General features: G+C 52.6%; 1 long non-coding RNA gene across 1 annotated transcript; it reads right to left on the bottom strand.

Moving 5' to 3' along the window:
* Positions 1 to 2,314: 2,314 nt before the first annotated feature.
* LOC149428321 (uncharacterized) lies at positions 2,315 to 10,623 on the bottom strand. The gene is made up of 2 exons (XR_016310774.1): positions 9,274 to 10,623; positions 2,315 to 2,800 (listed from the first exon to the last, which is right to left on the bottom strand). It is a non-coding gene; the product is annotated as an uncharacterized LOC149428321 (long non-coding RNA).
* Positions 10,624 to 11,300: the final 677 nt, after the last annotated feature.

Here is an 11,300-nt window from a genome sequence, read left to right as displayed (position 1 = left end):
GAGGGGTGGTGAGGAGTTGGCCAATCTCTGGAGGTGATGGTGGTAGGGAGGGGTGACAGGTCTTTGGAGATGATGGTGATAGGAGGGGTGTGAGGGGGTCCGGTCTCTGGAGATACTGGTGGTAAGGAGAGGGGGGGGGATGACCGGTCTCTTGGAATGATGGTGATGTGGTGAGGGGGTGGCCGGTCTCTGGAGATTATGGTGATATAGAGGGGTGGGGAAGGAGTGGCAGGTCGCTGGAGATGATGGTGATAAGGAGGAGCGGTCAGTCTCTGGAGATGATGGTGATCAGGAGAGGTAGTGAGGGGGTGGCTGATCTCTGGAGATGATGGTGATAAGGAGAGGTCGGTCTCTGGAGATACTGGTGGTAAGGAGAGGAGGGGGATGACCAGTCTCTTGGAATGATGGTGATAAGGAGCAGCGATGAGGGAGTGGCGAGTCTTTGGAGGTGATGGTGGTAGGGAGGGGTGGTGAAGGAGTGGCTGGTCTCTGGAGATACTGGTGGTAAGGAGAGGGGGGATTACCAGTCTCTTGGAATGATGGTGATATAGAGGGGTGGTGAGGAGTTGGTCGGTCTCTGGAGATAATGGTGGTAAGGAGGGGTGGCAAAGGAGTGGCCAGTTTCTGGAGGTGATGGTGGTAAGGAGGTGTGGTGAAGGAGTGGCTGGGCTCTGGAGGTGATGGTGATAAAGAGGGGGGGGGGGGGGGATGACCAGTTTCTGGGAATGATGGTGATAATGAGGTGTGGGGGGGGGCGGTCTCTGGAGGTGTGGTGGGGGCACTTTCTCGTGGTGATGGTGGTAAGTAGAGGGGGGGGGGATGACCAGTCTCTTGGAATGATGGTGATAAGGAGGGGCGGTGAGGGGGGCGGTCTCTGGAGGTGATGGTGGTAGGGAGGTGGGGGGGGCGCTCTCTGGAGGTGATGGTGGTAAGGAGAGGGAGATGATGGTGATAAGGTGGGGTGGTAAGGGGGGGCAGTCTCTGGAGGTGATGGTGGTAGGGAGGTGGGGGGGGCGCTCTCTGGAGGTGATGGTGGTAAAGAGAAGGGGGGGCGGGGATGACCAGTCTCTTGGAATGATGGTGATAATGAGGTGTGGTGAGGGGGGGCGGTCTCTGGAGATGATGGTGATAAGGTGGGGCGGTCTCTGGAGATGATGGTGATAAGGTGGGGCGGTCTCTGGAGATGATGGTGGCAAGGTGGGGTGGTGAGGGGGGGCGGTCTCTGGAGATGATGGTGATAAGGTGGGGTGGTGAGGGGGGGTGGTCTCTGGAGATGAAGGTGATAAGGTGGGGCGGTCTCTGGAGATGAGGGGGGGGGGGCGGTCTCTGGAGATGATGATAAGGTGGGGTGGTGAGGAGGGGGGGGGGGGGTGGTCTCTGGAGATGATGGTGATAAGGTGGGGTGGTGAGGGGGGGGGGGGCGGTCTCTGGAGATGATGGTGATAAGGTGGGGTGGTGAGGGGGGGGGGGGCGGTCTCTGGAGATGATGGTGGTAAGGTGGGTGATGTGATATCTAGTCTCTTCACAACATTTGATTGGACCTTCACTCTCCTGAGTGTCTCTATATCCCCTTCTCTGCTTCTCTCCAGATTGTTCTCCCACCGAGGTGGACCAAGATGGCGGCCCAGGACGGGAAGGTGATACTCAGGACAAGGCTGGGGCCTCTGGCCAGGGGAGTGAGAAGGTGATAAGGGAACAGGTAATGGACGGGGTGGGGAAGTTCCTCTTTCGGAGGGTGATAAGGGATGTCTTCTGCTGGGAACAGGTTGGGTGTGTATTATATGGTGACATAGAAGGATGAAGACATAGGTCACATGTCATCCATTTCCTGTATTCTGATTGGTGTATCCACCCACATGAATCTCCCCTCCCCCTATTGTTCTGTGTCATCTCTCCAGCCAGTCCTTCATTCCTGATCACCTAGATGGGGTCACCATGGTCTTCCTCTCTGTATAAAGGGTCCCCAATTCATGTCACATGGTGTCCTGGGAGCTGGAAGCTCCACCCTGTATGAAACCTGTGTCCCCCAACCCCCATCTCTCAGCTGAGTGCACCGGGGACATGGGCATCGATGGCTCCTGGTCCAAGCCGGACCATTCATTATGGGGCCAAGGAGGTCCAGGGGCCGGCTACAAATAGTGCTCAGTGTGCCTGGCTGTCCCCTCCCCAGGATGATGTATTGTAGGCAGTTGATGCAGATTGGGGGGGGGGGGGGCTTTACCTGCTGCAACCCATAATAACATCAATCAAAGGGGCCCCAAGCTGCTGCCATGCCCGGGGCCCCACCCATAGAATCAGACAGCGGAGTCGGGGATCTCTGACATTCTTTATTGCAGGACATTTGCAGTCCTGTGTGCGGTTCTACGTCTAGGACGAGGTGCTCCCCCGTCATCTGGGGGGTCAGAAGCGGCAGTTGACTCTGGTGTGGAGATTGTCCGTGGTAACATGCTTTCCGTCTGTCCTCAGGAAATGGGAGGTGCTCCGAGTGTGTCCACCAATCAGCTGGAAGCAGGAACGGTGCATATCAAAAGCCCGCTACAGGAACGGGTGAGGGGAGGAAGGCGGGGCAACAGTGAAATCTACAGGGAAGACGGCTGAGATGCTCTGCAGGGCGGTGCCGGCTGTGAGGGGTCACATGACCGACCATTGCAGGACGGTGCCGGCGGTGAGGGGGTCACATGACTGACCATTGCAGGACGGTGCTGTCCTTTCCGCCAACCGAGATCAGAGAACTGTCATTGTGCAGGAAGGAGACGCGGGTCACGTGACTGCTGTGTCCACTGTACCTGTGGCTGGGGGCCTGAACAAAGACAATGGAGGGAAGTGTCAGTGGGATCGGACCGGAACCAGAACATCGCCATCCCCAACCCCCCATAGTGACCGGAACATCACCCCCCCCCCCCACTACCATAGTGGCCGGAACATCATACCCCCCCACTACCATAGTGACCGGAACATCGTACCCCCCCACTACCATAGTGACCGGAACATCGTACACCCCCCCACCATAGTGACCGGAACATCGTACCCCCCCCCCCCCACTACCATAGTGACCGGAACATCGTACCCCCCCCACTACCATAGTGACCGGAACATCGTACACCCCCCCACCATAGTGACCGGAACATCATACCCCCCCCTCACTACGATAGTGACCAGGACATTGTAACCCCTCCCCCTCACAGTGACTAGAACATCGTAAGCCCCCCTAGTCACCAGGACCAATCATATCCCCCATAGTGACCAGGACCAATCCTATCCTGCACAGGAGTGAGATGATGGAGCATACCAATGGTACGGACATCAGATGTCTCCATCATACAGTACAGGACACAGGCATGGCATTCATACACAACGGGTTTATAGACTCCCCCCAAGGTGCCCCTCCAATGACCCCAACTCATTGGGCGAGTCCTCAGGTCATTGCTCGTGTCTATAGGTGATGGACCTCTTCCAGCTTCACTACTTTATTATTTTCCAGTGTATCTGGATCCGGGCGACCTAAGGGAGACCATGGGAGCCATACCTGGACCCCACACCATGGGGGCGGCCTGTAGTGTAGCTTCAGGTGCTGGATCCTGCGTGGGGCGCTCACCTTGACACTTTGGGTAACGTGTTCAGTGAGCTGTAGGGTGCTCTACAGGTCCAGGGCTGTGGTCCTTCACTATGGAACCTAGTCCCTGAAGGCCCCTTGGGGGGTATGACCACCATGGTGGGCAAAGCCTTGAATTTCTATACAGTCCAGCGTTGTAGACCGGTAATATGGGGCCCCCCTTCATCTCTCACCGTCATTGAAACGGACTAAAGCAGAATTCTCTGCACACGTTTTCCCCAAATTATGGCCTTAGTTTAGCCATCTACGTACCCCCCTCCCGTTATACTCCCGCCATCTACGTACCCCCCTCCCGTTATACTCCCGCCATCTACGTACCCCCCTCCCGTTATACTCCCGCCATCTACCTACCCCCCTCCCGTTATACTCCCATTTTGCACCGAGTTGGACCCTAGAGGATGCTGACGGTGAGGAGAACGTTGAAGCAACCTGGAAGAAGTGGAAGAACATTCGTCTCCTCCACACGGTCAATTAATTGACACGGAGCGGGGTGTCACAGCCAAGGCACGGAGCGGGGTGTCACAGCCAAGGCACGGAGCGGGGTGTCACAGCCAAGGCACGGAGCGGGGTGTCACAGCCAAGGCACGGAGCGGGGTGTCACAGCCAAGGCACGGAGCAGGAGACATTTTGGACAAAATTTGATTTTTTAAATTTTTTGGGGACGTGTTTAATAGCAAAAAGTCCAAAATATTGTTTTTTTCTCCCTCAAAATTGTCAGTTTTTTTTGTTTATAGAAAATATAAAAACCGCACAGGGGGTCAAATCCCACCGAAGGAAAACGCAATTCATGGGGAAAAAGAACATAAATGTCATTTGGGTGCCGCGTTGCATGACCGCGCAATTGTCAGTCCACGTAACACAAACAATGGCCTCACTGTTAGGAGAGGGGAGATGTCTTCTGCTGAAGCGTTCATCTTCCTGAGCTGCAGACATCCCAGACAATCGTTTACTAACTAGAGTCCTCTACCTCCTCAAATGACTGCCAAGGACAGCCAAGTCCCTACACCACCTCTGTTCCTAGGCAGTTCCTTCAGCCAGCTCCACCACAGCCCCGGTTCAAGGGAAACCTGTCAAAGGTGCCAGAGCCCAACAGAGGTATCTGTCCCAGCATGGAATCCCTCAGCAAATTCCGTTCCCAGATGTCCTCCTGTCTCCAGAACTTGGAGGACAGACTAGCTACATAACCTCCTGAAGGAACCACCCCTCTCATATCTGGTAGGAAAGATCCAAAAGTCTATGTCATCTGGATCCAACTCTAGATATATCTCGGGAAAAGATCCTTCTTCCAAAATAAAGTTCCCTTTTACTGCCAAAACCCAACACCAAAGGAAGTACCACCAGAGCAAAGTGTTGCCTCCTTCAGGACCGTGTCCTTTGCCCACTCACGGAGAACTATTCGATCTCTATCAACATTCATTAGGAAGGCTCCTTCCCTGCAGTCAACCATACCTCTATCCTGTCTAGGTGGATCAACACTTCACCTATGACAGAGGGAAAATCCTTCCACTCCTACAATTGGCCTGGGGAGCAGTCACCTTATCCTTGGTGGTCCAAAAAGACCAGGGACAAGGGGGAGGCCAAGCTGCCCACATCATCTTTAGGCTCAGAGCTGTCAGGATATCCTCAAAACACTGGATTGGGACAAGGCCACACAGTGGTATGTGCCAACCACCAAGAGGACCACAAGGAGCTTAGCTGTCTTGAATGGCACAGACCAGTTTTCCCTCACGGACAGATAGTTGCTGTCCGTCGATTTCTTCGATCCATATCCCAGGTGTGGACTATTGACAGGTGGACTATCACAGCCACCACCATCTGGTCCAAGGGCATGTTCTCTTCATCCAGCTGTGTACATTCTAATATGCCAAATATCTGGATGTGGACATCCTAGTCCCAAAAACCACCTTCCTTTCTGTATTCCCGGGACCCATAAATCCTCTACCTATGCCTTTGGATACTCCAGTTATCCCCGGGTCCCTTTCAGGCCATATATGCCTCTACCAAGCATGCTATCTCACCCACCCCACTAAGAAAAACGGTAGAAGGAGACGAAGGTTCTTCTGATACAAACCAGAAGGCTACGGCTCTGGCATAGATATGTTCAGCCTTCGTACAGAAGATCCCTGGCTTCTTCCAACAGGCACAACCATTTTCTGAACACCATTTATTCCACCCTGGTCCACGGTCTCTGACTTACAGGCAGAATTGGTGAAAGCCGGGTCTCAAAGTACAGAGGGGTCCCTTAGTATGTTATTGGCAAATGCAGCAAAGGCCACATCTAAGCCGATTGGAATCCTACGTGAAGATTGTATTACACCTGCAGGAAGAGCAGTCTATGGGATCCAGTGAGATTAAGAGATGATCCTCGTCTGACCCTCGTAAAAACAAGTCTGACCAGAATCTGGCTCTCCTCACCCTAACAGGGAAAGTTCCAGCCATGTTTATCCCTTCACAAGCCCTCGAGCTTCACCTCTGTCACAGAAAACATGCATTCAGATTTCTCTTCTATCAGCCCCCCTTTGTAGCACACTGTGCACCTCACGGGACAGAACCCCATTCTGTCTGCAGGACAGAGACCTCCCCTCACCCATCCAAGATATTCCCTTAGAATCTCTTACCAATATCGTCATCTTTTCTGGAAATTAAAACATATATTGAGCGTATCGCAGTACTAACTGCTCCATCCTACTAGAAGAGCCCTCTCCTCCAACCACATGGTATGCCCAAGACCATCCTTCCCTCAATTCACAACCATGTGATACACACAAGACCATCCTTCCTACTAGAAGAGCCCTCTCTTGTACCTCCAACCACATGACATGCCCAAGACCATCCTTCCTACTAGAAGAGCCCTCTCTCGTACCTCCAACCACATGGTATGCCCAAGACCATCCATCCTACTAGAAGAGCCTCCTCTCGTACCTCCAACCACATGGTATGCTCAAGACCATCCATCCTACTAGAAGAGCCCCCTCTCGTACCTCCAACCACATGGTATGCTCAAGACCATCCATCCTACTAGAAGAGCCCTTCCTCATACTCCACAACCACATGGTATGCCCAAGACCATCCTTCCTACTAGAAGAGCCCTCTCTCGTACCTCCAACCACACGGTATGCCCAAGACCATCCATCCTACTAGAAGAGCCCTCTCTCGTACCTCCAACCACATGGTATGCCCAAGACCATCCTTCCTGCTAGAAGAGCCCTCTCTCGTACCTCCAACCACATGGTATGCCCAAGACCATCCATCCTACTAGAAGAGCCCCCTCTCGTACCTCCAACCACATGGTATGCTCAAGACCATCCATCCTACTAGAAGAGCCCCCTCTCGTACCTCCAACCACTTGACATGACCAAGACCATCCATCCTACTAGAAGAGCGCTCTCTCGTACCTCCAACCACTTGAGATGACCAAAACCATCCATCCTACTAGAAGAGCCCCCTCTCGTACCTCCAACCACTTGACATGACCAAGACCATCCATCCTACTAGAAGAGCGCTCTCTCGTACCTCCAACCACATGGTATGCCCAAGGCCATTCTTCCTACTAGAAGAGCCCTCTCTCAAACCTCCAACCACATGGTATGCCCAAGACCATCCTTCCTACTAGAAGAGCGCTCTCTCGTACCTCCAACCACATGACATGACCAAGACCATTCTTCCTACTAGAAGAGCCCTCTCTCGTACCTCCAACCACATGGTATGCCCAAGACCATCCATCCTACTAGAAGAGCCCCCTCTCGTACCTCCAACCACTTGACATGACCAAGACCATCCATCCTACTAGAAGAGCGCTCTCTCGTACCTCCAACCACTTGACATGACCAAGACCATCCATCCTAGTAGAAGAGCGCTCTCTCGTACCTCCAACCACATGGTATGCCCAAGACCATTCTTCCTACTAGAAGAGCCCTCTCTCGTACCTCCAACCACATGACATGACCAAGACCATCCATCCTACTAGAAGAGCCCCCTCTCGTACCTCCAACCACTTGACATGACCAAGACCATCCTTCCTACTAGAAGAGCGCTCTCTCGTACCTCCAAACAGATGGTATGCCCAAGACCATCCTTCCTGCTAGAAGAGCCCTCTCTCGTACCTCCAACCACATGGTATGCCCAAGACCATCCATCCTACTAGAAGAGCCCCCTCTCGTACCTCCAACCACTTGACATGACCAAGACCATCCTTCCTACTAGAAGAGCGCTCTCTCGTACCTCCAACCACATGGTATTACCAAGACCATCCATCCTACTAGAAGAGCCCTCTCTCGTACCTCCAACCACATGGTATGCCCAAGACCATCCTTCCTACTAGAAGAGCCCTCTCTCGTACCTCCAACCACATGGTATGACCAAGACCATCCATCCTACTAGAAGAGCGCTCTCTCGTACCTCCAACCACATGACATGACCAAGACCATCCATCCTACTAGAAGAGCCCCCTCTCGTACCTCCAACCACTTGACATGACCAAGACCATCCTTCCTACTAGAAGAGCGCTCTCTCGTACCTCCAACCACATGGTATTACCAAGACCATCCATCCTACTAGAAGAGCCCTCTCTCGTACCTCCAACCACATGGTATGCCCAAGACCATCCTTCCTACTAGAAGAGCCCTCTCTCGTACCTCCAACCACATGGTATGACCAAGACCATCCATCCTACTAGAAGAGCGCTCTCTCGTACCTCCAACCACATGACATGACCAAGACCATCCATCCTACTAGAAGAGCCCCCTCTCGTACCTCCAACCACTTGACATGACCAAGACCATCCTTCCTACTAGAAGAGCGCTCTCTCGTACCTCCAAACAGATGGTATGCCCAAGACCATCCTTCCTGCTAGAAGAGCCCTCTCTCGTACCTCCAACCACATGGTATGCCCAAGACCATCCATCCTACTAGAAGAGCCCCCTCTCGTACCTCCAACCACTTGACATGACCAAGACCATCCTTCCTACTAGAAGAGCGCTCTCTCGTACCTCCAACCACATGGTATGACCAAGACCATCCATCCTACTAGAAGAGCGCTCTCTCGTACCTCCAACCACATGACATGACCAAGACCATCCATCCTACTAGAAGAGCCCTCTCTCGTACCTCCAACCCCATGACATGACCAAGACCAGCCTTCCCTTAACATAGGTTTCAGCATCCACCTCTGACCAACATTCCTGCCATCTGTGTGCGGCTTCCTAAGCATCTGCAGGAAGTCTCCCTTCATGATCCGGACGTTGTCACACCCAGCAGACCTATCCTCACATAGGATGAGCGCCCCTTACCCCGGGACCACACAGATATCCTCACATATGATGAGCGCCTCTTAGCCCAGGACCACACAGACCTATCCACACATATGATGAGCGCCCCTTACCCTCGGGACCACACAGATATCCTCATATATGATGAGCGCCCCTTACCCTGGGAACCAGACAGATATCCTCACATATGATGAGCGCCCCTTACCCTGGGACCACACAGACCTATCCTCACATATGATGAGCGCCCCTTACCCTGGGAACCACACAGACCTATCCTCACATATGATGAGCGCCCCTTACCCTGGGAACCACACAGACCTATCCTCACATATGATGAGCGCCCCTTACCCCGGGACCACACAGATATCCTCACATATGATGAGCGCCCCTTACCCTGGGAACCACACAGGGGTAGCTGAACAAACGCACTCCTCCAAAGTCATCTCCTGTGGCCACCAGCTTGCGGTCATGTGACTTGACGACGGCATTCAGATCTGTCCCATCTGCTCCGTCCGGCCAGACCCCTGGAGAGAAGACACGTGTTAGTATGAAGGGAGAGGGGAGTATAATGCGGGTTCCGGTCATTCTGTGGGGTGCATCGTGGATCTGGCAGCACCGAGCGTTAATCCTGAGTCTTGGTGGGATGTGAGAGGGAACAGAGAAACCAGCAGCAATGCCATCAATGGGGGCAGATTATCACCCGCTGCTGGCCGGGAGGTCTGTCCTCCTCAGAACCTGCCATGGAGAGGCAAAGCTCATCACCATCCGTCTTCAGGACCTCTATTGTAGGCTCAGCCCGGCCTTGTACATCCATGGAAGAGCCACCTCCCCACTGACACCCCAAAATCATCACTGTGTCCCCCCATCTCCCCACTGACACCCCAAAATTATCACTGTGTCCCCCCCATATCCCCACTGACACCCCAAATCTATCACCATCCGTTTTCAGGACCTCCATTGTAGGCTCAGCCCAGCCTTGTACATCCTTGGAAGAGCCACCACCTCCCCACTGACACCCCAAAATCATCACTGTGTCCCCCCATCTCCCCACTGACACCCCAAGATTATCACCATCAGTCTTCAGGACCTCACTGGTCTCCATTGTAGGCTCAGCCCGCCCTTGTACATCCATGGAAGAGCTGCCACCTCCCACTGACACCCTAAAATCATCACTTTCTGTGTCTTACCATCTCCCCACTGACACCCCAAAATGATCACCTTCTGTGTCCCACCATCTCCCCACTGACACCCCCCAAAATTATCATCTCCTGTGTCCCACCACCTCTGCACTGATACCCCAAAATTATCTCCTTCTGTGTCCTACCACCTTCCCACTGACACCCCAAAATTATCTCCTTCTGTGTCCCACCACCTCCGCATTGATACCCCAAAATCATCACCTTTAGTGTCAGTGACCGCACTCAGCAAAAGTGTACAAATCTTTGGCAACGTCTGGATTTCTGCACAGATGACTCATAAAACATGATCTGACCTTCACTGAATCAACACCATACACCCTTCATATCACCGTGTCTTCAAATATCGAATGAACACTCAAAATACCGATGGAAATAGTAAGTGAACCTCCAGGATAATGACACGGCGAGTCAGGTGATCTGTCCATTCAGGTGAGGATTGGACCCGCCCCTCCCAAATCAAACTGAAAACAGAATCACAACTTGGGGTACCCGAGCCTGATACCCATCTCATTGTAGGACATCTATATCCTGGGTCTGACACCCATCTCATTGTAGGACATCTATATCCCGGGTCTGACACCCATCTCATTGTAGGACATCTATATCCCGGGTCTGACATTCATCTCATTGTAGGACATCTATATCCCGGGTCTGACACCCATCTCATTGTAGGACATCTATATCCCGAGTCTGACACCCATCTCATTGTAGGACATCTATATCCCGAGTCTGACACCCATCTCATTGTAGGACATCTATATCCCGGGTCTGACATTCATCTCATTGTAGGACATCTATATCCCGGGTCTGATACCATCTCATTGTAGATCTATATCCCGGGTCTGACATTCATCTCATTGTAGATCTATATCCCGGGTCTGACACCCATCTCATTGTAGGACATCTATATCCCGAGTCTGATATCCATCTCATTGTAGGACATCTATATCCCGAGTCTGACACCCATCTCATTGTAGGACATCTATATCCCGGGTCTGATACCATCTCATTGTAGATCTATATCCCGGGTCTGACATTCATCTCATTGTAGGACATCTATATCCCAGGTCTGACATCCATCTCATTGTAGGACATCTATATCCCGGGTCTGACATCCATCTCATTGTAGGACATCTATATCCCGAGTCTGACACCCATCTCATTGTAGGACATCTATATCCCGGGTCTGATACCCATCTCATTGTAGGACATCTATATCCC

This window comes from Staurois parvus, unplaced genomic scaffold (genome assembly GCF_062004578.1).
Source record: "Staurois parvus isolate SC_StPar_1 unplaced genomic scaffold, SC_StPar_1.0 ptg003317l, whole genome shotgun sequence".
NCBI classification, from domain to species: Eukaryota; Metazoa; Chordata; class Amphibia; order Anura; family Ranidae; genus Staurois; species Staurois parvus.
Note: the sequence above shows the minus strand (reverse complement) of the source record. Positions and strands in the feature narration are given on the sequence as shown.